General features: G+C 45.8%; 2 long non-coding RNA genes across 2 annotated transcripts in view; one reads left to right on the top strand and one right to left on the bottom strand.

Moving 5' to 3' along the window:
• The first annotated feature begins 6,569 nt into the window (after positions 1-6,569).
• The window catches only part of LOC128087295 (uncharacterized), a 37,877-nt gene continuing 18,926 nt past the window's right edge, over positions 6,570-25,520 (top strand). The window contains exons 1-2 of the long non-coding RNA XR_008209773.1: positions 6,570-6,635; positions 7,375-7,471. This is a non-coding gene — a long non-coding RNA (uncharacterized LOC128087295). The remainder of the gene's footprint in view (positions 6,636-7,374; positions 7,472-25,520) is intronic.
• LOC128087268 (uncharacterized) lies at positions 20,745-24,329 on the bottom strand. The gene is made up of 3 exons (XR_008209734.1): positions 24,257-24,329; positions 23,596-23,785; positions 20,745-21,991 (listed from the first exon to the last, which is right to left on the bottom strand). It is a non-coding gene; the product is annotated as an uncharacterized LOC128087268 (long non-coding RNA).

Below are 25,520 nucleotides of genomic sequence, written 5' to 3'. Positions count from 1 at the left end.
AAAATGAAGATGAAATCCATTCCTTGTGGAACAGATGTTCTGGGAGAAAACAGAAGTCCAAGTTTGCAACTGGATAGAGTCTCCCTACTCAGGATGTAGCCCCTATATGACAGCTCAGCATTAGAAACAGCACCACCTCCTGTCTGAGCACATTTAATTTCCTAGCTGTATTCTTGCCAGTCCTGCAAATTGGAGGGGAAGGGGGGGGGACAGAAATCAGAAGGCAGAGGATGATCAGTAACACACATGCACTCTACAGTTTCAAAATGGGATATCCTTCAAAGTTTTTATTGTAACAGAAAGTTTATTCCTATGTTTACACAGCTTGAGCACAGGACTGATAGCCCTATTATACTCATCCCAGACTCTCCAGTGTGGATGCCACACAGTGAAGAGCTCTTGCAATGCAGACGTATTAATTTCACTCTAATATTGTTAACCTCATTTACTGTATAATTCTAGTCAAAGGGATGATTTAAAGCAGAAGGCAAATGCAAACAAATATAATGAATTAAATTTTGTTAGTATAACTTAAGAGACTTTCATTCTGTTTCAAAAGTCACAGAGTCAGTTTTTAAAACCTGAAAGTTGAAAAACATGAAAGTAGAGTGATAAATCTAGTAAAGACCCTACAAATCTGTCACACATGACTGAAGACGTGTGTGCATTTAGGTATTCTAAGAGCTACGATTTCCTCTCTCTTTTGCTCTCCCCCAGTAGATCTGTTTACGGGAACTTACCACAAAAATCACTGAATTGCAGATGCCAGAAATACCTCTGAAATTCCCTCAGTCCTGCCCTCCCAAAGCAGATCCCCACAGCAGCTGCACACAAAGCATACAGGTGGGTTTGGATCCGTGCAGAGAAGGAGACTCCTCCACCTCTCTGGGCTCAGCGGCAGGGTCTGCCACCCTCACAGCACAGAGTTCTTCCTTATGTCCATACAGAACCCCATAGGCTCTGGTCTGTGCCCAGTGCCCCTTGTCCTCGTGCTGAGCACCACAGAACAGAGCCCAGCCCCATCCTCCTGACCTACCCTGCAGATATCCACCAGCACTGCTCAGATCCCCTCACCTTTCTCTCCTTCACATGCACAACCCCTAGGCTCTAAGCCTGTCACACAAGAAGGTGCTCCAGGTGCCCCTGCCATCTCTGTACCCTCCTCTGGGCTCTCCTAGCAGTTCCATCTCACTAGAGCAGTGCTCCACATGCGCCTGGCCCAGGGCAGAGCACATGGGAGCAGAACCTCCCTTACACTGCTGGCTACAGATAGAAACTATTTTACCTTACCTGCCACAGACAACAAAGTCTACCCTCCAAAGTATTACTGTTACTTTATCAAAATATTTCTTGCTACAATTTTTCCTACAAACAAGTTCCTTCACTGCAAAGTACATGAACAACATACCTTTGTGTATAATCAAAGAATACACAGATGCTACAATTTAAAAACTATATAGAAAAGTTAGGCTAAACAGGTTAACACACTGAAAAAAATGGATGGAACACCTACCCTTGTCCCAGGCTCACTGAGAAGACCCCAAGAGAAGCAATCTCCAGAACAGATCCTTCCCCACTGGCAGCCAGCTCTCAAGTGGGGTCAGAGGACCCAATTTAAGGAGAGGTGCAGCCAGGCTTCAGCCCTTCCAGTAGCGCAGGAGAATTGCCTCCACCTGTGCTCCCAGGGCTGACTCAGTGCTCGCCCCAGGTGCTCAATCAGAGGTGCAGTGGTTCAGCAGCTCCCATACGATTTGTAAGTCAGGAAACATAAATGGTTGCACTGATCATACAGATTTTGTGTTTGTTGGACCCACTGGTTCTCAGACTCGGCGATGGATGGAGCTGCTGCCCACGCTGCCGAAGAGCAGCGCAGAGACGTCGTGTGGCTGCACAGAGCACGGCTGAGCCAGGCTGGCAAACAGGGAGACAGAAACCTCTTACATATGATATGTGCACGATAAGGCTGGGTATCGTTTCTCCACTTCAGTAAACATAAACATTCATAAACATTTTTCAAAGCACATTGTTTCTCTTGGTGCTATAAATGCTCTTGCTTGCATTTTAACTTAGCCTGTCCTAGGGTGCACATTATTTCAAGTAGTTTGGATTTCATGTAGACTTTCTTTGTCACAACTGTTAATATTTACTTTCTTTTTAATTAATTCATGTTCTTTTTTCCTGATTGTTGAATTCGTCTCTGACGTTTTCCCTTATTTTATGCATTTTTAAAATACGTCCCATACAACTACTTGCTACTGTTGGTATGCAGTACACATCTGTTGCCATGGCAGCACAATCAACTCATCCTAAACTCACTCCAATTTAAAAATCTTTCATCGTGTCTCATAGGCGTGATTAACTGTATGTGGAAACCTTGTCGGTGTCCTTTTGGTACAGATTTCTTCAAATAAAGTAAAGAGACAACAAACATTTGTCTATTGCTCCATTGTCAAAGCACTGTGATTATTTCCCACATGAAACCAAATGCAGCTCAGCATTAACTTGCTGCTTTTGCAACTCAAAGTAAACTACCGGTGCACAATTTGGATCTCTGTTATAGAAACAGAGCAAAGCAGAACACTTTTGGAAAGCTAAGCAGCATTCGGTGCTCTCAGAGTGTGCTTGGAATTCTGCATGCTTTGGAGAAATGGGAGAAGAGAGACTGCAAATTGTGTCAGGTGTATCTGCAGTTTCAAAGAGCAAATTGTCTCCTCAGAGACCTGCTGCAGGCAGATCTCACAGGGCTCTCTTTGTACTGGAAACTTCTTGAACCATGGGCTGAAAAAGCTGAAGATCTCTCATCCGATATCTTTGCCACCAGATACATGAAAAAGACACACGCACTCTCAGTGGTTATTGCCTTGAATGTTTGTTATTTAAAAGTAATCCAGGCCAACCAACCAGCAAAAAACAAACAAGAAACCCAACAACCAGAAAACAAGAAATGTTCATATCCCAGTTTTGAGCTCAGTGCTCAAAACAAGCAGAGGGAAGAGCTCCTTCCCCTCTACTCCACCCTGGGGAGGCCACATCTGGAGTGGTGCTCTTATGTCCTCTGCTCCCCAGTATAAGAGACACACAGAGCTGCTGCAAACAGTCCACTGCAGGGCCACCAAAGAGACGCAGGGGTTGGAGCAACTCTGCTACCAGGAGAGGCTGAGGGAGGTCGGGGTGTCCAGCTAGAGAAGGGGAGGAAAGGTCAGATTTTGGAAAGCACCACATCAGCTTTAATGGAGTGAGCCAGTTCCAGAAGCTCTGCACTGCTGAATAGACCTTGACTCCTCATGCTTAGCACAACAAACAAATAATGTTTAAACGGTGAGGCCAATGCATCCCATTCCTGTGGGAGGTTGTGATATGTGGAGGAACTCAGTACAACGAGGTACCTTTGGAAAAGCATGTATAAAACATTAATTGCATCAATCAACAAACTATAAGAATGAATAACTTCTCAAATCCATTTAGCATGTTTCTTACTTCTATCACGTTTTTAATTCTCTTTATAATACCAGCAGAAAAGAAGGAAAGCACTCTTTCAGCAGTCTGTTTACTAGAAAAAGAAAATATTTCATTTAAAGCTTTTGCAGCTCCATCTTATCCATTCCTTTCTGAAGGATTTGATCATGAATTATACATGCCAGCACAACATGAAATATTTAACTCATGCTCTTCAATTCCTTTTCAACTTCCCAAACAAAGAAATGAGTTTGAGCACAGGAAAATTTGAGTATACAGCTGTGAATCCACTGATGTCTGCAGTAGCTTTCCCCTGTTTAGTGTCCGGATCAATGGGACAGGAGCGCCAGAAGACTTCAGGTTGTCAGCACTGCTCTGTGTGCTTTTCAGTTAATTGCAGGAGAAACCTGGCTGAAGCAGATGCATTGTGCAAATATGAATTTAGGCTTGGTGCTCTGAAAATATGCCTGCAGATTTCTAAAGGTTGGAGGAAAATATGTGAGGAAAAAGGAGTGTAATTATTATTATTATTCACGCAGATCACAGAATCACAGAATCACAGAATCACAGAATCACCCGGGTTGGAAGGGACCTCAAGGATCATGTAGTTCCAACCCCCCTGCCCAGCAGGGCCACCAAACATACACATTCAGATCAGGTTGCCCAGGACCCCGTCCAATCTGGCCTTGAACACGTCCAAGGACGGGGCATCCACAACCTCCCTGGGCAGCCCGTTCCAGGGCCTAACCACTCTCCTTGTAAAGAAAACCACTCTCCTTGTAAAGAAGCGAAGCAGTGAAGCTATTCTCTTGTTTCAGAATTTGTTCGTGCTAGCAGGAAGGTCACAGCACTGTAATGGGACAGCGAGCAGTCAGGGAGGTTACACTCAGTGTCCTGGACTCCTTGCCCACAGTGTGCTGCTGCTACGATGCTGGCTACTCCCTACTACTGTGCTGAATAGGTCTGACGTGAAGCAGAGGTGATTCAGGTCTGGAGTTGTAAGCGAGTGCATTCAGTTTAATTTTAGTAAGTGTGCAGATGATTATAACTGGACAGGAATAGAAGCTAGAAAGGAATTCTGACTTAGTTTCCAGATACATGAAGGTGGATACTGTGTGTCTACACAGTATCATTAGCTCTGCTTGTCCAAACGGTGCCGCAGTTACTGACCAGTTGGCGTTGTCTCTGAGAAAAAGAACAGAGGAAGCCATGAAGGTAAACACTCCAGTTTTTCAGCTAACCGAATGACATGATTTTTTGCTACACAAAGAAAGGAGTATAAAATAGTTTTGGAATTATCTGAGCCTATGGAAAGTAAAACTTCAGCCTTGGAACAAAACAAAAGGTTATCTGAACCACAGTCTGGTATTTGTAATTACATAACGAATCCTGTTTAGAAGTTGAAGAGCACATTCCCTAACATTTGTGGCAGAGGAATGAATGCCATTAGCTGTGCCATCTTCTCGCAGCTGGAGCGCTCGCTGCTGATCTAAACCTGCTCCCTGTGCTCGTGCTGTGACACTGAGCTGCTGGATCCCGTGATCCTGTCGGAGCGGATCAGGCACCGCACCTGCACTGGTCCTACCCCAGCTTAGGGGGCCTGGGCTTCCCTCCTGCAAGGGCACGGGGTGTGGGGAGGAGCCACCGCTCCATGGGTTGAGCAGCCGTGCAGGGGGAGCTCTGGGAGCTCAGAAGGGCTGGCTGTGCTTGGTGTCTGCTTATGGCTCACAAACTGCTCCAAAGATCTTCATGTAACTTTATACAAACATCTTACTCTGACCCCTAAATCCCCCGAACTAAAAAAAAAAAAAAAGAAAAGAAAGAAAAACTTCTAAATATGTGAAGATCTGTAAACTAAAACTCTTCTGATAACTCTGCGTGTGTGTGGAGGAGGATGGCTTCTTTCCAGATCCCTGCTACCTGTGGGTTGGGTGCTTCCAAAGTGTGTCAGCGTGGGGCTTTCTGGAGAACGTAGTTTACTCCGTATCTCAAGAACAGGGGTGAATGCACTGATGGACTGCTTACGTAAAGCCACAAAAGAGAGAAATGAACACATGCAAGGAAAGCTGAGGAAAAGCAATGACTTGTTGTCGAAGGGTTATTATATAATTTATGCTCTCACTTACTACAAATGAATTGGGCTTTTAAAAATGCTTAATAATTAACATATCATTGTTTATAGCATTAATGCATTAATTTTCCATCTTAAATAGTATGCTACGTAGATGTATGAATACATCTATGAATTATATGTTATACATCTATGAATATAAATTAAATAGATGCTACAAAAAAGCAGAAACTAAGATCAGACACAAGGAGATTGGAAGGTCTTTCCTACCCTCACTTGTTTATGAATAAATGAAAAGCTGAAGGCTTGAAGTGACAGAGCAATGATTTTTCTCTTTTTTCCTTTTCACCCTGGCACAGATATATTAACTGATCAAAGACTAACGTGAAGTAAAGTTAGTTGAATAAAGGCACACCGAGCACTTAATTCAATAAGGATTTTAAAATCAAATGATCAACGTAATGCTTTGAGAAAGGAACTATTACTGTTCTGAAGCTCAGCTCTTCAATTAATCACTTTAGTACGATGTTCCATGTAATCTCGCACAGCATTTTTCCCTGACGTGGCAGTGCTGGCTGCGCTCTGTCGCTGCTGTCGCTCTGGCAGCTGACCTGGTGTCTTCCTCTGGGTGTTTCCCTTTCCTACCACTGTCCCAGCACTGGCTCTAGGGCTGCTGACCCTGCCGTGTGCAGGACCTGGCACTTTCTGGGGCCAGGGAGGGCTGTACCAGCACCCACTATGCAAACTCCATGTAGAACTGATCCCTCGTCCCAAGAGAAGCTCCTTTCTTTGCCCAGGCCTGCAATGAGTGGCTGTGGTGAATCGCACACTGTGCACACGTACACTCATCCACCCTGGAAATGCAGCATTTGTCCTGGAGCTTTTCCTGAAATACAGCTGTAGCAGAAATGCTGTCACAGCCTGAAGCAGTGATGGAACACCTGTTGGGAAGGCAGGGCCAGCCCAGGGGAGCTCAGGTGCATGCAATGTACCTGAATGATGGAAGGGCTGGAGCCAGGATCCTCCCCTTTCCAGACCTCATTTAAGGTTGGCAGTGGCAGGGAGGGGATTTTGATGGAGGTTCCTGCTTACCTGAAGCCTTCTAAAGGTAAGCAGCTCTTTTCTTTCAGTTCTGTGGCTGTTGGTTTTGGGCTTGTTCTCATTTGCTATAGCATAAGGTTTTGTTACCCTGCTGTTATTGTGCTATTTTCCATCCCACTGTAGCATTGCATCAGCTCTCTCTGCTATTCCAATGAAGTGGTTTTCTCTTTCTCTTAATTTAAGTAATGAATGTTTCTTGGCTTAATGAAAGAGGCAGGTAGTACTAGACTAGGTATTTAGAGCATGGTTTTGCTGTTGTCAGCAGCTTTATAGCCTAGCATTTTTGTTACTAAAACTGTGGTGACTTTGCACTAGGAAGGTCAATGTGTTTAGCCTGGTGCTGTATTGCTCTCTGCCTTGGCTGCGTGGTGGCAAAGGTTTTGTTGTGGATTGTCTCTGTGTGATGCTGTAGGAGACAGCAGGCTTTTGCTTGTCCCTTCCCCCTCAATGTAGGGCAAGTCTGTGTTTGTTACAAGACTGCTGCAGTGCTCAGCAAGAAGCTTTCATGGGCAAAGGGCCATGGTGGAACACCTGAAGCTCTAATTAAGATACAGCTGTGATCACTTAAGAGCCAGATCTACTGCTTAAGTTCCCTCAGTGCTGGGGCTGCTTTTAGCTGATGGCTGGATGTGTTGGTGGGTGGTGCTGGACGTTGCAGGTGAGTGCTCAGCAGGAAGTAGTGTGAAAATAATGGAGGACCTGAACTGTAGTTTCTAACAAGAAAATGTTTTCTCAATTCTTTAAAGGATCACTGGAGACAATAGAGCACGAAGAATATCATGCACCAGTAAGGAGATGAAAGTAATTACGGCATAGGAAAGTAAGTTTTTGAAATGCAAAAATGTGAGTATTCTACAACTGATTAATGTTGTTTCTTTAATTTTTAAGCAGAGTTCTTTTATTCAGTCCCACCTGTTCAGTGAGCTGTCTGCAAGACCAGTTTCTTGTGAGTTACCAGAGCTGCAGCAAAGCAACAGCAGTTGCAGGGCAGCCCCAGTTCATTCTGCACTTGGAGGTCCTGCTGAATTTTCTCAGGTGGAATAATTGTTGTGGGTTGTGTGTAAGGGTCTCGGTGAAGAAGTTGAATTTGGTTTTATTCCTGTTTTTCCTTAACCTGCAATTCTAAAGCTGCATGTTACACATGGTCCTCTACTGAATTAATCCTGTCCTCATGTAAGGCTTATTAGATTTTCTGTTGGCTTTCTGGAATTGCTCTAACCTCATTCTTCTAGTCCAGTGTATAAATCATATATTCCCACAAAAGTCTGTTGATAAGCAGTACTTCTGCAGGTGTTTCCAGAGGTAACTGCAAGCAAAAATCAATAGCGACCACTTGAAATGTTATCTGCTGCAGTGTTTTGAGGGCAGCATGCTCTGCAGCTTCATTAAATTAACAAGTATTTGTAGTTTGTTCATGGGGACAAGAAAAGTAGGAAGGGAAGCCCTTAAAACAGCACCTGCATTTGTGCAGCTGAGCAAAAAAAAAAAAGTAACACAAACAATATTGGAAGATGATTCTAGAACACAATCTCCAAGCAATCAGCTACTTTTGTTTGTAATACAAATGTTAGGTATAATTCTCTCTTTGAGAAAAACAATGTCGTTGGTTTTCTGGTGAGTTTATAAGTCAAATTGGAAAACATCTTCTGCTGAAAATAATATATAATGAAGTGCTGATGGATTTTTGTTTAGTAATACTTTAAGAGATTTAGAATACTTTGCTTGGGAGCAAGTTTGATTTGTGACAGGCAGCTGATGCCTGTGAAGGTCTCTGTCTTGCTGGCCCTCTCTCAGGACAAGAGGGCAGGCATCGGCTGGAGGTCTTGCCTGGTTTTACTCTGACTGCTGGGATGGGGCTTCTGCAGATGGCTGCTGCTCAGGCTGTTTGCTCTTGCAGTGCCCATCAATCTGCCTGACTGAGCTGCAGGTGTCCCTGCTCACTGCAGAGGAGTTGGACCAGATGGACTTTAAAGGTCCCTTCCAACTCAGATGATTTGTGATCTGCCTAAATTGGGATTCCATCTGAGTAATGCCCAGGATGCTGAAGCTGAGGTACACTTGAGAATTGTCACTGAAATCCCAGCCTGTTATTTTTTCCTCACAAGGTCTCTTGGTATGTTCTACTTTTCCTCTGGAGTCAGGAAGACTGAAGGAGCAAGCTCTTACCTTGTCTTTTATGGACCTTCACGTTTCTCCTCAGGAAGCCCAGGAGATTACAGTTAATGAAGAAAGTGACAGTAAAACTTCCTCGTAGCTTTTTCTGAACTGAATAGAAAGCATATCTTGTGCAACAGTTGGCTTTGCTTGACCTCTTTCTTCCTAACTTCAGATATATTAAGGATGTGTCTGTTTGCATCTGCTTTCCAGCACATTTGTTTGGCTGGCTGTCAATACACTGCTGTTTAGTTGGCTTGGAAGACATAAATTACACATTTTGCCAGAAATAACGTGTAAGGAAATAAAGTAGATTTGGATTTTTAGAGCAACAAAACTTCAGGCGTCATCTACCTGACACCTGAAAATGGGGATGTACCCATAATGTGAGAAAGGTCGTTAATCTGCTGTGGATTTTTGTGGGCGCAGTGCAGCACGTCCTCCATGTGCCATCTGTCTCTCAGAACAGGTTCACTATCAAGTGAGATGAAGTTACTCTGGCATGGAGTTTCATATACGGATGCTCCCGAGGCAGCTGGGCAAAGGGGGAAGCTCCTTTCAGTGGTGAATGGGTTCCATTCATCTGAGCAGGCATCGTCATTTATGTGCAGGAGGGGGTGGGGGACCATGGACTACAGTCCCAACTGCGCTGCTCAGGCAGTGCTTCTATTTGAATGCAGGGGAAATCAAGCCAGGCCTTGTTTTGAGTTATGCTGGGAAGAGGAGAATGGGATAATGGCTGATGTTATGAGTGTGGCATTCCCTGGGCATCTGCGGGGACACTTCCAGGGAAAAGCTGGAAATGAAGTGTAGCATCTCCTGACTGTGTACAGCACAATGCTGACTTGTGCTGCATCTGTGTCTGCAGTAAGATAAATGCAGTAGTTTTGCTGTTTACTAGCTAGTGTTCAAAAGATAATTCTGGATTTGGATACATCTTTTGGGATGTTCCATACAGAAACAGAAATGAGTTAACAAATTTGTTGAGCCTGATCCAGTGGAATTTGTTCAAATCCACTGACAAGAACATAGCCATTCTTTCACTATTCTACCTGTCTTCTACAGCAGTTTTTCTTCTGTTACAGAAAGCATTCTTATTATTCTGGCTGTCTGTATGCATCTCAGTGACACTTCCTCCTGGTATCTTTTGCCTGAAAGTTGTGTATCTAAGAGCCCACCTGCCACAGGAAATCCTCTAACTGGTGTATTCCTTGTGCAGTAACTTGGAGGCTTTCTGAATGTAAGTCTTCACATTCCAAGGCAGTAATATTCCACAATGTTCAGCTCTTGGAAGACTTTGAAACAGGGGCTACCAAAATGGATTTTAGTTTCTTGGCATAACAAAAGATTTTTCTCTAGCCTTCTAAATTGATTTCTTCTGCAGATAAAAGGCACGTGGAAGAGTGTTTTAAATTAAACTGGATGAGATTTCCCAGTGCCCTGAGAGTTACCTTTCGGATAACAGACGTTCAGCTGGATGACAAGATGCCTCTTAATGGCATCGCAGCTGTGATAATCCAACCAGTAGAGATGTCTATCGGGGTTCACAACAGCCCGCCCTTGAGCGGAGCCGGAGCCGCGCGGGCAATGCGCGGCGGTGCCAGCAGAGGGCGCTCGTGGAACGCAGCAGCTCCGGAGCTTTCAATGGAGAAAATCCCGCCGCTCAGCGCGGGGCTCCGCTCCGCTCACCGCCGGGAGGGCGGCGGGTTTGGCTCCTGCGCTCGGCACAGCTGTACCAAGGGCATTAGTCTGTGTATCTTAACACGGATCGCCTGCTTCTGGGCAAGTTGCTTCTGACTCGCCTACCTGCGTGCCCCAAAATGGTTTTACGTGCCCTTAACGTGCCTTGTGATCCCATTCTGCAGGTGCTGGGCTCTCACAGGGGCTGCTTCTGTGTCCTGGGTCCGTGCTTCAGCAGCGCACAGCTTCAGGATGAGTGCCTCCGAGCGCCTGACCGCGCTGTAGATGCCCCTATTTACTGCAGGGAATTGCACGTTAACGGTCCCTTCTGACTCAAACCATTCTTTGATTCTGTGAAGGTATTCCATAAATGGGCTGTGAAATGCCTGTGTTATTTGGAACGGAGACATTTCCCGGGTCTACAGGCGAAGCGTCTGCGTGAGCCATGCGGAAAGGGGCAGCGCCCAGAGGCGGGCGGCCGGAGCGGCTGTGCGGAGCTGGGGGCTGGCGGGAGCTGGCTGATGGATGGGTGCCTGTGGAGGAGGAGTGTCTGAGGGAACTGGGGATGTCTGGTCTGGAGAAAAGGTGTTGACCTCGGTGATCCTTTCAGTCCCTTCTAACTCGGGGTATTCGGTGATTCTATGAGGCTGAGGGGAGCCCTGCAATTATCTAGAAGGAAGTTATGGTGAGGAGAGTGGCAGTTGCTTTTCTCAGATGATGAGAGAGTGTGAGGGAAGGTGCTCACGCTGCACTGGGGATTTTTTGTTGTGGGTGTTTGGAATAATTTCTTCAAAGAGGATATTCAACCATTGAGATGGGCTGCGCTGGGAAGGGTTGGAGCCCCTGTCTCCAAGGACATCTAAGAGACGTGGGCATGGCAGTAGGAGTTGTTCAGTAATGGAACCCAGTAGGTCAGGTTAATGATTGGATTCGATGATCCTGAAGGTCTTTTCCAACCTAAATGGTTCTGCGATTCCAACCCTTCACCAGAAGGAGAGTGCTGGGACGGGGGTCAGTCTGAATGCCTGGAGCCTGGGCAGTGCCTTATCAGACCTGTTTGAGAGCTCAAAACTGCCCTTGTGTGAGCAGCTGCACAGCTGGTAGCCCTTCTAACCAGTGCTTTTATGGTTGTTTGCTACCTTAGGGAAAAAAGGAGAGAGCTGTTAAACTTTCACAGGCTGTAACTACAAGTGCTGGACTTTGTGTATTCTCTGCTTTGACCTGTATTTTCTTAATTTGCTTAATGTGATGTATGATTCGTAGAATTTAAATTATGAAATATAACAGTACATAAAATTTAAGGATATGATTTACCTACAATTCATTTTTATTATGAGAATTCCTGTTCTGTTCTTCCTAGAATAGGCTTCAGGAAGAACATTTATATTAAAGCTGGAGTCATTACTAAACAAAATGTTTACAAGCATTTGAGGCTCATGGAGGATACTGATGTGATGATCCACGATTTAAAACCTGTGCACACAGTTTCTCAAGTGACACGTGCTTATAGGCCAGTTACTCCCATCGATGTGAAAACAAGGCATGTTCTCTGCGTAATTCAGGCTCTGCTAAAATATGCATAGTGTTCCTGAGAATTTTCTACGAATAATGCCTATGAGAGACAATTGATAATCCTCTGGAAACAGGCTTTAGCTGATAATTACAGGACCATTAGGAGCATAGAATCCCACGTTGTAAGTAGACACGTCGGTCTTGCTGTGTGCAGATTAGCACAGTGCCTTTTAAGTCAACCACTAATACCTTATTAAAACATTTACTAGCATTTTGCACACATGCTTCAGAGCATTTGTGTCTTTCTGATAACCAGCGTTGTCTCTTTGTGGATCCCTGTGCATGCAGTTTAGGTCTGCTGCTTTAATGCTGTTTTGTTGATACAAGAGTTCAAGCTCAGATAAATGGGGAAAACCACTTGGCAGAGATGGGGTGGCCCTCCTGAATCCCAGGAGGGTAACTGGGTGCAATGTAAGGCCAGTGAGCTTTAACCTGGCAGTGCCATCACCAGCCAAGCCACCTTTCTGCCCCTGGAAGAACACCCATATGGGATGCAGTGCGCCAGACCTTTCCAAGCCTTTTTCTGGGGCTGTGGGTGTTAAGGTGGCCCTTTGATGCAGGAGCATCCCTGCAGCCAGGGGATACTGTGCCCTTTCCAGAGGGAAGAGCTGACAAGTTGAAGGTGAGGCTGGAGAGCACTTTGTTTTCTATTAACTGTCTCCAAGGAGTATTTCTCACACAGCTCCAGGGTGGCAAGGTGCTGGGGCAGCAAGGCGAGCAGAGAAGAGCAGATTGAAGAACACTGCGATAGTAGAAAGGCCTGAGCATACAGTGAGGGAGAACAGCTCATCCACTGCCTCTGCAGCATGATGAAATACAATGTCCAGTTGTTCCCTCTCTGAATACAAAGCTGTAGCTGACCATGTAAAAGCAATTTCATGGCCAAGTCCCAGGAATGTGGCTGTTTTGCCTGTACAGAATGTCCTTAGATATCAAGATGTATTTGTGTCCTCCAACTTCTATTTATGTTCAGAGCTCGTTCAATTTGGGAAGCTGATGTTGTCACCTGTGCTTTTATTTGTGAGTAACATGATTTTGAGAGCACCAAAAGCCTTAAGGAACAAAGATCGTGTGGTTATTACATTACGCTCATTTTTAGGCCTTGGCTGTGCTGCAGAAAATGTCATCCTGTTCCATCGACTTCAGAGCTGAGCACGTGTTCTGCAGTGCAGATACGGATGCCCAACTGAAAACCATCTCAGAGGGATGGAAGGCTGCCCTCAGCTGGGAGCCTGATCCCCTGTCCTGCTGCTGACCTGCTTGTGCCAGTTGTTGCTCAGGGCCGAGCTGGGAGCAATGCAGTGCTGGTTGCCTGGGAAGTAGCTCTGCTACTGGCACCTTTGCTGTAAGGTCACTCTTTCAAAAGTACCTCTTGTTTTTTTTTCTTCCAAATGTAGTCTCATGGGTTATCAAGGCGTTTCACCTAAATATTCCTTCTCCTCTCTTTTACTGTTTCTGCCTCCAAAAAGCCCCACCCAGAACCAAATTCAAAGCAATCAAATGGAATCGTTGGCTAGAAGTATCTCTTCCTGGTGCATTTTAATGATGTATTTGTAAGGGTTCCGTTTTGTGAACAGCTTTCAATGGCACATTAAAACTTGCATCCTTCAAAATCATAGTTCCTGAGTTAGAAATCGTCCTTTGTGTTGTTTTTTTTTTTTGGTATCTTTCTCACAGATATGTGAGGCTAACACCAAATTTTGTAGATTCTGGCATTTATGGAATACAGTAACAGCCACGGCATAGAGCAGTGCAGATGGAGTCCTGTATGTGATATTGCTGAAAATGAATAATTTATGGTTGCTGCTACTTGAGACTGGCGTGAGATCACTGTGAGACTGGCCAGGAACGCAGGTTCATCGGCTTCTCTTGGCTTGTTAACACGTGATAAGCATGGCAAGCACACCGGGGCAGCAGCTTTGGTTGCAGCGTGGAGCAGCTGGTGATGCAGTGGTGGTTGGAGCCCAGCTGTGCAGGCAGGGGCTGTGCATGAGGCCTGGGGCTGCCTCTGCTGACCTGTGCTAGGGTGGGAGCAGGGGCAGGAATAGTTCAAGGGAGAACGTTAATCTGCGTAAAATAGGGACTATTTTAAGAGTAGGAATAAGAAACTGTGTTCATAATTTCATTCCCATGAGTGCCTCTCTGCTTATAAATACCTCCTATTTGCATGGAATTGTTTATTGTAATAGCTTTGGTGTTTAGAAGGCACAAATAACATCTCCACTGGGAATAAGGAAATGTCTTCCCTGACATCTAAAATATCTGCTTCATCTACTTTTGAACTAAGAAGTATTTTAAGAACAATTATTAAATAGTTTTCAACAGCTAACGGGAATTCAGGCTTTGATGTACGAGTGGACAGAAGTTCTGAGCCTTTGCTCAGCTGCACAGAGGCTGCTGCAGCCTGTGCACAAAGGCAGCAGTGTGCAGGAGTTGTCTGTGTGCTGCGAGGCGGCCAAGAAGGTTTGCTGGGCACTGTTCAGGGATGACTGACGTCGTGACAACAGCTGTGTGGCAATGAGAAAGCTTCAGTGACCCAGTTCTCTGCTGTTGTCTATTGGTTTAAACTGCAATACTGAATGAAGAAATTGCCTAGTAAATTTATTTATTAGGCCCTTCAAAATCTAATAACAAAATATGTCAGGCATTAATTTACCTGGAAAGATAATCAGAGACCTTCCATGTGGAGCAGGCAGTCTGGACAGCGTCTGTAAAGTTAATGGGTTATGAAATGAGAAGCTAGGAGTCTGCATAGCTTCAGTCTCTCTAAGGTTCTCTTAGGCCGTGAGCAGCTCCAATACGCTGCTTGTCTCCAGAAATGCTGCCCAGGCTCCCCCGCTCCTCAGCTCCCCGCATCAAATGAAAACTTTGGGAGCAGAACTTTTGCTGGCCTGTACGAGGAGGGGTTGGAGTGGGAATGTCTTGAGGTCCCTTCTAATCCATATGGCTCTGTCATTTCTTGGCCCCCGTTTCTGAGCTGTGGGTCCCAGCTGGAGGCACACAGTGCGGTGCGAAGAGGGGTTCAGGAGAGTTGTGGCTGCTGGCAGGTCAGGGTTCTTGCTGCAGCAGCCAGGTGCCCCAGGCACGTGGTGCCTCTGCTGCAGTCATGGGGCTCACGAACAGAGCACCAAGGTCTGTTGCTGCCGAGGTCTGCAACACAGGTCGTGATTCCTGAGCTGTGTGAAGCCTACTCACAGCAAGGTCAAGTGGCACTATGCTTTAACTTTTTAACTTTACTATCAGATCAGTGGCTCAGAGGCCCTTAGCTTTTGCTAGGCAGAAGAAGAGATTTTTCAGGGCTGCTGAATGCCACAGTATGTCTCTCAATGAGCAAAAGCTGCCTCAATCGTTTTGTATGTGGGTCCTATCAGATTAAATGCTACAAGAGTATCTTAGATGTCAGGATCATGGGATCCAGGGCTGGGAATGGACTGATGGTGTCCCAGCCCATGGTCAGTGTAGGATCAGCTTTGGACTCAGATAAGGTTCTCAGGGCTTTACCCCATCAGCTCTTAGCCCCCTTTGGGATGTAGATCCCACAGCCTAGGGCAGAGGAAAGGTTTCTTCCTACATCAGCCCGAACTGCTCCAGAAGTGATGAGCACTGTAGCTCCTGTTCTCCTGCCACTGCTTTATTCTTGTGTTCTGTTCACTGCTTGTTCTCCTTTACTGCTTCTGATGCCAGCCCCATCCCTGGTAGCACTTTTTGGGCTCAGGAGTGGCTGTCAGTTCCTGCCTCATCTGGGGCCTGTCCTCAGAGGAAATGCTCACAACCAGTGCCTTGCTGGGGATGCTCAGTGGTGCTGACAATGGCTCTGTGGTTCAGTACCAGCCTATTTGAGGTACATAGCAGCTACACTAGTAATTGGGAGTGTAATGTATTCACTCCCTGCACAGCACAACTGATGCCTTCATTTGTCACATTCCTTTCTGTGGTTTACACAGCTGTCACAGAGCGAATAAACCGATTATATTTCTTCAGCGTTGCTTCCACAAAGCTAGGCTGTGTGATGCATAAATCAGCAAACAGGATGCTTGACCGCTCTCTTAGCTTCTGTGGAGCATGTTCTGATTAGTCTGGATACAGCAGCTGAAACAGGTGTGGAGGCTGTGAGCTGGGGGTGCTCTCTCAGAGGGGGAAAAAAAGCTGTGCAACGCTGTGGGTGTGCAGCATATGGGGAGAAGTGAAATATGTTGTGATGTTAAATGAGCCTTATTCAGTGAGAGGAGATCATCCAGTTCCAGCTTCTTCTCACACCAGAACGAAGGCACACAATCATATTTTAAAATCTGGGATATCTTACAGAAACAGAAGCAATACAATATAAGGTAAAGTGAAATAAAATAAAGCATGGATTGGGAACAACAAATACACAATCCATAGGCCAGATGCAGCCTTGGAACGTAGTCTGGCTATGGATTTAGAGAAATTTGTTTTGTTGTGCCTGCTCTGCATGCTCATACCTCAGGACAGAGAGAAATGCACTCTGCCCAGCTGTTTGTTAGAAGCAATGTCTGATTGTGATGGAGCCTTCCATTAAGAGTGTTTCTGAAAACATATTGCCATCCCACTATTCTCCATGTTATGCCAGTACTTAAACATTCTTTCTCCCTTCTCTGGAGACAGTTTTCTCTCTATAAAGAAAAAAGCACCAGTGGGAAATTAGCTGATAATAATCTTACTTTACATGCTCCTTTTTCTATATCTACAGCACAACAGAAAGTGGAGTGGGCAGCTTTGCTTTCCTTTAGCAGTCTGCTGAACCGTGTTTGCCAGACATGCCAGGCTTGGTGAGTCTTGCACCCAAGGGCCAAGCAGTGCTGCTGAGCAAGCGTCTGCCCAGCCTTTCCTTTGGAGTTGCACTTTCTTTGTGAACCTTATTCACCTCCACTGGAAGATATGCTTTTGCTTAAAGCAGTGACAGCTCTGCAGAAAGCAGCGGAGTTAAAGCTAGAGACGGCTCTGCTGCGTTCAGTAAAAGCTGATCTATAATATTGAGAGGGGTGCGTCACCTTCCTGCACTGCTTGCAGTGCTGCTCTGTGGTTACTGCTAAGACTCCTGGCTCCATTAGCAGCCATGTTTGTTCTTTCTCATTTGTACTCTCACTTCACTGAAGTTCATCTGCTTGCAGGAAGTGATCAGACTTCTCAACACAGAGGTCTGATGAGATATGAGCAGGACACTCTCTAACTGTGGCAATCAGATGTAAAAATTTTTTCTGCTCAGTAAAATCCCATGGATATTGCCTAAAATCCTATAAAACCTGTGAGATGAAAAATGAGACTTCTCTGGCCTCTTCTCCCTCTCTTGTAACCACACTGGACTGGATGTGCCAGGTCTGACTCTGCTGGTTCTCATGAGGATCCCAGTTGCCCCAACTCAGTTTCTTTTGTGCTAATCCTGGATGGTCCATCTTTTTCTATTTGACTACCTGACTTCGCATTCTGCCTGCACGGAGCCTTACTCTTGAGTGCACTGTTAGCCCTATAGAAGAGAGCTGGGTTCAGCTTGCAGGATTTGATGCGGACAGGCTGGAGAGGTGCTGTGGTGAGTTGTTCCATGTGGCTCCCTGTGACTCTCCTTGGCTTCTCCAGCTGTCAGGGAAGCAATGAGGGGAGAGAAGAACCCCAGAGTGCCTTGGCCCCCTGTGCAGGGTGCAAAGATCCTGAAGGTGGGGATGGTTGCTCCTTGGCTGCTTGTACCCAGCATCCAGTACCAATGTGAGAGCTTTTGAAGTGCCCTCCCAGCAGATGAGGAGCTGGTGCTACTCTGGCTGTGGGACTGTCTGCAGGGTTAGCAGCCTCCAGTGAAGTGCTGGGATGTGCAAAGTTCTCTCAGTGGGGAAAAAAAAATCTGCGTTTTTGTGCTGAATTTTAACCATGTTTCTGATCCCCATGATAATTCTGAATTCTGCATCTTGTCTCAAAATAAGAAAGCAACAAGTTTCTCATTTAAACCAAAATATGTAAATAAAATAGAAGCTCTTGCTATGGAAAAAATGCTCGTTCATTCTCCATGATGCAATTTTTCCTGCTAAGATTAAAAGGGTTTATATATCTTCAATTCTACTCTTGAATTGCCTTTTTCAGCGTCACAAGCTATTTGTATGTATAGATGGAAGGAGGGAAGCACTGCTTGTTCTCCAAACATGTGCTCTTTCCTCTCATTCCAGGAAGTCTCAGCCATGCTTTGCATGTTAGAAACAACAGAAACAGCTCCAGATTTCCAGGAATGGTCCAGTGAGAAAGGGCTTCTTACCACCACAGGCTCTGAAGGCACTGGGCTGCTTATGATCCTGCCCATCCAGCATCCTGTGTACTGGGTTGTTTTCCCAGTGACTTGGTTGTTCTGTTTAGAACTGTAGAATCCTTAGAGTTGGAAAGGACTTCTGAAGGCCATCTAGTTCAGTTCCCCTGCAATGAACAGGGACATCCACATCTAGATCAGGTTGCCCAGAGCGGTCTCCAGGGACGAGGCATTTCATACACAGATCCTCTCATTTCCAGCCCTGAGGATTACTGCTCTGAGGCTGCACTCACCTGCCCATGTAGTATCTCTCCCAGCACATCACTACCTGGGTTTTCCCTGGATCCATGTCTTAAGAATGGCTCTCCTACCCTGTGGGCCCCATCCTTGTTGGCTCTGTGTGCTCACATCCCAAGTGCTGTGGCTGCCTGTGCCTCACATTCCCCGCTGCTCCTGGGCTCTCCCAAAGAACAGGGCAGTGGGGACTTGACTTTGCTGTGGGTGCGACTGTGTCTCACCAGGAGGAAGAAGTCCATTCATGCTCCTGCCATGTACAGAGAAATGCTAAGGACGTTTGGGAATTGCACAATAGCTCAATGAAATGACAGCCTTTTTCCTTAAAGACAGATACTGCTTTGATCAGGTGCTCGCTTGCTTTGCTTGAATAAGCCAAACTCATTCCAAGAACAAAAGGGCTGCCACTGCAATAGCCTGGCTTTTCAATTTCAAACTATCTGCAGATTACAGAATAAATGAAATATTCAGCATACACAAGTACTATACAGAATGATATGATACGGGCCATTTCACTTCCTTTCATCCTTTTCCAACTTGCTGGCTTTTATGTAATGGATAGACCTACATCAAAAGCCACACTCAAGAATAAACAAATACTTAAAGCACACATTACACATGGCATTCCTAAGCCATCTGTAAATGATACAGAATTATTCTTTGAAGAATAGAGAGGCAGAGTCTAATACACTCCTCCATGAGACCAGACCATGATGCAGTGACAGAGCAGCATTCCTGAGTGCTTGGTGTATGTGAGATACCAGCTGCCTTTGGGGCGCATCTGTATTTGACAGCACAAATAAGGACAGCCTTTGCTGCTAGGACCCCAGAACAGAGATGCATCAGATGCATCTTCCAACTCTTTTTAATCCTGCCCGTCGCTCCTGCAGTGAGGCGATGCGAGCTCCATCTCAGGCAGTTCATGGTAGCAATCTTCAGCACCACACTGCCAACTTGTCAGGCAATCTCTTGTGGTCCTCTTGTAATGTCCCTTACACCTGGGACATGCTTTCAGTCTCTGAGGGGCAACTTCACTGCCCGTCTCTGCCTGAACATCTTTTCTGCCTCTCAGGGTGTCAGCAGGCTGGGGCATTGCCTGCTATGCCCATGGGATCCTGCTGATCTCCAGCTGGGGACGTGTCACTGTGCTCTGACTGTGACCCACCCTGGCTCTGCAGGTCAGGAGCCAGACTTATATTTACAGCAGTCTTTGGGAAGAACAGATGCTCTGGTCAAAAGTGCTGTGAGAGACAATACCAGGCAGACTCTTTAAGTATGGGATATACCCTGCACATGGAAAATTGATATGCATCCAGAAGAAAACACCTGAGCTGTTTGCCCAGCCCGTGACACCAGAGGAATGCGCCCAGTGCCTTTGGGACTCAAACTTGGTCCATACCGAATATACTGAGTCTGATTAGTAGCTCATCAGGCTGGAGCCTGATATCTTCCATTCATATCTTCTGGCTCATTAAGTCCAGACAGTCACTGACTGCAGCTGTGACCCTTCTCTGCTTTTATTCCTATGGGAATCTCTTTCTCAGAGTTGAGATTTCAGCATTATATGCCAAACTTCATTGTCAGTAAGGCCTGTACAGTAATGCTCATGTTCTCTTAACCTATGAGTTCTCCCTTATATACGCTCATTTCAGCCATTTATAGTTACTATTCATGATTCAGCAGTTTTCTGTTATTTCAGGTTCTCCATGCCACTCATGCTGTTTTCCAAACTAAAGTCACTGCTGCTTTTGGACCAGAGATTACGTTACATATCCTGCAGCCAGTCCACACTGCCATTTGAGCCACCCATTCCCCATCTGTTCTAGACATTTCTCTCAATGTCACAATTGCCAATATGAGAAAGGTTTCTCTTCATACATGCACCTGCCTTGCTCCACAGCCAAGTGTCACCACTGCCCACCCTACACCTCCTGGACAGATTTCCAGTGCTGGTCTTTAGTAGAGATGGAAGGGCTCCTGTGCCACCCTGCTGGGACTTCTTGTGTACAGAGATAACAGAAGAAGCAAGCAGAATCTCAGCACCACAGGGAGATGTGTGACAGCATTACAGCACAGCAAAACCTTTAGTGTTTTATTACAATATTTCAAATGAGAAACAAATGAGAAACACTTCTCCCAGTGGGAAGTGGGAGGGGTTACGCACTGGCACATGGTGGCTCCCTGGTGCACGTCCTTGCCACCAAAGCTAAGCTGATCTTTCTGTTCCCCCAGAGGTTGTCCCCAAAATGCCCCTTGCACATTGGTATCAGCTCTCTTTTCAGCATCAAAGTGCAAATGAGTCAGCCAGGCTCTTTCTAGGAACTCCCATCTCTCTTCTCACGTCTTAACCAAGTTGAATTGCAGTTCTGATCTTGTTTCAGTGCCCATAAAATTGCAATGAAATATTGTTAAGGTGTCTGAAATAGAGTTTTATTTTGCTTTCAGAGGGTACTTTGGAATATTTTTCTTTATTTTATCTTTGTCCTTCTTTGTAAGTAGTTGAATGGCAGCTTTACTTGTCTCCTGTGATGCTTTGCAATGGCAAGTGACCCTGTGAAGTGATTTTCTCAGAATTGTTATCCTGCATGGTACATAGCACACAGTTTGTGCCCAGCACCTCCTCCTACTCATGCCATCTTCTTTTAGTGCTAGCAGGTCAGATTGCATCCTGAGCATTACACATTGTCTGTTGTGTTCTTTCCACCCAAGGTACCTGCTCTCATCTCTGATTTCAGGACCTCAGGTCCTCCATTCTCCCCTGTTCCTGATGTTTTCTCAGCAGCACAACCATTTCCATGTTTCTTACAGCCAGCATCCTCTCTCTAAATGTTGGTCAACAGTATCTATCATCCATTCAACTGCTGTTCTCAGGAAGAGCATTGTGCATTTCTGGCCACTTCACATCATTTATCTTCCAATGTTCTAGGTCTCATTGCTAAATTCTTATTCATTCTTTCTACCTTTGTATGAAAGTGAACATACTGATTATAGCTTCTCTCTGCTTTTTCCTTTCCTTTCTCCAGCATTAATTTCATTTCTGCTTTCTACTCTCAATCCCAGAGGCAAATGCAGGGAGGATGCACCTTTCTGTGAACACACTCATGACTATCCTCAGTCTTGCCCTGTACCAGTCTCAAATCTTTTATTTCTTTTCCTTTTCTCATTGCATCTTTACATTACTTCCTTAAGAGGATGCTGGTCACCCAGGTCTCCTCATTGCACCTTCACACTCCATCTGCATTCCTTGCTCTGTGCTAGCTGGCATCTGGCATTATCAGTCCTTCCAGTTTTACTCCTTGTAGTCAGTCCTCCTCTTTATTGGTTATGGCCTCTAATGGGTCACTCAGTCTGCAGTGATTTATGGTATCTCTCTCCATAAAACATTGTGGAAGTGGCACATAACTCCGTAGGCAATCCTATTCATCAGAGCAGATTCAAAGTAATCACCTATTTATCTCCTGTTCAATAGACTTACTACAGCACTCATTATGAATTCATTTAAACTGATGTATTGTGTCCCATTATGCACTAATGGTGATGAGAAACATGACAAAACAAATGCCATTTTAAAATTGGGAAATGAATCTGTGCAGCAAGATGTATTACCACAGCTACTGACAGATTCTTACTCTTGGGGTCTTCTGCAGCACACACTTTGTTGTCTCCTCATACCTGGGCTATACCCTGCTATGATGCCTCTGGCAGAATCAAATCCCTTCCCCCCCCCCATATGGCTGCCAACACACGGTGAGGCTGCACCACTCCCCCCTCCCTGCAGCACACCTCTCAGCACAGTCCCTCTGCACAGCTCCCATCGTTGCAGTGCCTCTCCCACAGTCCCAGAGCACTGGCACAGCCTGGATCCATGGTGCTGGGCTGGGAATTGCCCAACGACTGCGACCGTGCTGAGTGCACTGACTGTGCTGCACTGCGCCATGCAGCCCTGCTGTAGCTCTGAATGTTCTTCAGGCCTCTTTCATGTTTGTACGTTCAGGAGAATGAACTTTGCAGGGCTGTTGAATCCTTTTCCACAGGACTTGAAGCAATACTCATGTTGCTGTGATGCCTCAGAGCACCAAGGGAAGAACCTTGGCTTTAAACAAAAAGAACCAAGTTCTGGGCTCCTATTAGCTGGCGATTGGGGCCAGGTGCAGTGAGCAGCCAAGGGCCACTGTCAGGCAGTGGAGCTGAGTTTTCACCAACACACTGCTTGCCCCTGCCCCGAGCTCTGGAGGCAGCAGAAGTGGCTGGGGCATGGTGGGGGGGAGCAGGAGGGAGCTGCTCTCCTAATCCTATCAGAATTTGAATCTTGAGCAATTCCTTAATGGTTTCGTACAGAAGCAGGCTGTGATAACAAGAGAGCACAAAGAATGTCAGACAAATGCTTTGTGTCACTGAGGGAAAGGAGATTTTAAAATATTCACCCTATGCTGAGCCATTCAGCACAGCCCTGGGGCAGATGGTGCAGTGGGCTTCTTTCCTGAAGACTGCCATAAACTTTGCAACACAGTGCCTTATTGCATCACTTACTGCATCTCAGCCCCTCCATGCAGGGCTCTGTTGCAGGCAGTGCTCTACTGGGGCTGCTGTTTCCCTCAGCAAAAGCACGCTTAGAATCATCATATCACAGAATCATTAAGACTGGAAAAAGTCTCAGATCAGCAGGTCCAAATGCCAACCCATCTTCACCACATGCACTGAATCATGTCTCTTAGTGCCACATCTCCAGTTCTGGAATACCTTTTAGGGAGGATGATTCCACCACCTCCCTGGTCAGCCTGTTCCAAAGCGACTACTTTTTTTGGAGAAGAAATTTTTCTTAATATCCATTCTGACCCTCCTCTGGCACAACTTGAAGCCGTTACCTCTCATGCTATCACTAGTTACCTGCTTCTCCCAGATAGTTTCCCTAAAGCAGTGGTACAGATGGTGGGGTGCTATGATGAGGCACGTGTGACCCTCCCTTCCCCCCCCAGTCATATCTAGGCTGTAAGAACAGATGTGGAGGTTGTTGTTGTACCTGTGATGATGGCTCTGACTCTGGATGTCCCACCACTCGCTGCATGCAGCATCTCCTCCCCAAACTTCCGACTTTTAAGGGCTTCGGTTCCAGTGGAAAGCTCTCTCAGAGGTCTCAGTGAGGAGCAGGTTGGACACAGTCCCAGAATGGCACCACCAACGTTCTCACGAGTATCCAGTCAGAATTCATCCTGAAGTGAGATCACAGAGATGATGCAAAGCAATCAGACAAAAAACATAACCACAAATAGCTGTCAGTTTTTTAGAACAGAGCTTCCTTTGCCTCAGAATCACAAAAGGATTGCTTTACATGTGCATGTGGCCTTGTAAATCTCCAGTGTCTTGGAGGTGTGTGTTTAAAACTGCACAAGCAACGCAAGGCTCAGTGTCAGCATTCACTTACATTAAATCCACCTTTGGACAAATCCATGCAGCACACAGCCTCCCCAGCTGGAATTGTCTCCATAGAGCCTGTTCTGAGCTGCTGTGTCCCCACCTGGAGCAGGATCCTGTGCTTAGCCCTACAAAGGGCTGTCCCCTCTGTTCACAGTACTTTATCATAAAGCCCAGTGACCCATCCGTACAATCAATCAGGGTACAAAGGTTAGGCTTAGCAAGATTACCACAATGGAAAGATAATCAAAAGAAATGGAAATACTCACCAATGCTGTAAGCTTGCAGTAAACTCCACAAGGAGCAATCTCCAGAAAGAGGCACTGCCCCAGTGGCAGTCAGCCCTTAAGTGGGATGTAGGAGAGGTGCAGCCACCCTTTCTGGTAGCAAGGAGAATTGCTTTCACCTGTGCTACTGTGGCTGACTCAGTGCTCACTCAGGTGGTCCATCAGAGGTTCAAGCTGTGATCAGCAGTTCCCATACACCCGTCCAAGCCTACTTCTCCAGCCCAACATGCCTGTGTGGTACAGACGTGTGCTCCTCATGGCCGTTTGCAGAGGTTTGCTCTGAGCCCTCAGCTCCAAATGCGAACAATGACAAGTCATCAACATGTCTGTTATTATGGAATTCTTTGCTGGCAACAGTTGTCCTGTGTTGTACAATTAAAACCAATGCAATGTCTGGAGCATTGTTTAATAGAAATTATCAGTGCTGCACTTGCACACCTGAGCTAATCAATCACTGCAGGAATGCCAGTGCTGGCCACTTGCTGGAAAGCCACCTGTGTCCATCAGGGCACCAAAATGTTGGGCACCCACTTATTGTGGGTTCATTAACAGAACTTCATGAAGAAATCTCATTTTCATATATGCCAGTCATCTAATAAATGTTGTAGAGCTGTTTCTTAATCTAAGCTTTTTATTTTATTTTTGATTACTCTATAGAAAGTAGTTTGGGAATGTAATAAAAACAATGTAATAGTAATTTAAGAAATGAAAATGATAATATAGTGTTCCTGACTTGCCTTAAAAAAAACCCCAAATTAAAGAAATAATTTAAAAGTGCAGAAGAAAAAGTGCATCCTAGAAAGCCCATGTGTGCTTTGCAATGGGGCCTTGTTGGTTCCTGGCTGCGCCCCTCAGCCCCAGGCAGCCCCGTACTGTGGTGCTGCCCAGAGGTGTTCTGCCATCCACTGCCTGCATCTCATTGCATGCGGAGATCACCTGAGCACTGGGAATCTACAACCCTCTGCATCGTTATTTTATTTGTGAAATGTTTCCAAGAAGCTTCAAACAGATTAAATTGGGCCTGCCTGGAGGGCGGCTCTGAGCACTGTGGGGGGCTCCAGGCTCAGCTTCACGTCCCCAGGCTGAGCCACAAATCTGGGGTCCCTCCCACAGCCACCAATACTTACTGATGTCTTGTGAAAGAGAACACCTCTTCCCATTTTGAACTCTGGATGAGAATTTCATCATAGGGAAGCATCTTCCGAACAGACATTCTCACAAGCTCATTTCTGGCTCTGTTTGCAGC

Source organism: Tympanuchus pallidicinctus, unplaced genomic scaffold (assembly GCF_026119805.1).
Source record: "Tympanuchus pallidicinctus isolate F22 unplaced genomic scaffold, pur_lepc_1.0 scaffold3, whole genome shotgun sequence".
In the NCBI taxonomy this organism is placed as follows: Eukaryota; Metazoa; Chordata; class Aves; order Galliformes; family Phasianidae; genus Tympanuchus; species Tympanuchus pallidicinctus.
This window is presented reverse-complemented; position numbering and strand designations above follow the sequence as displayed.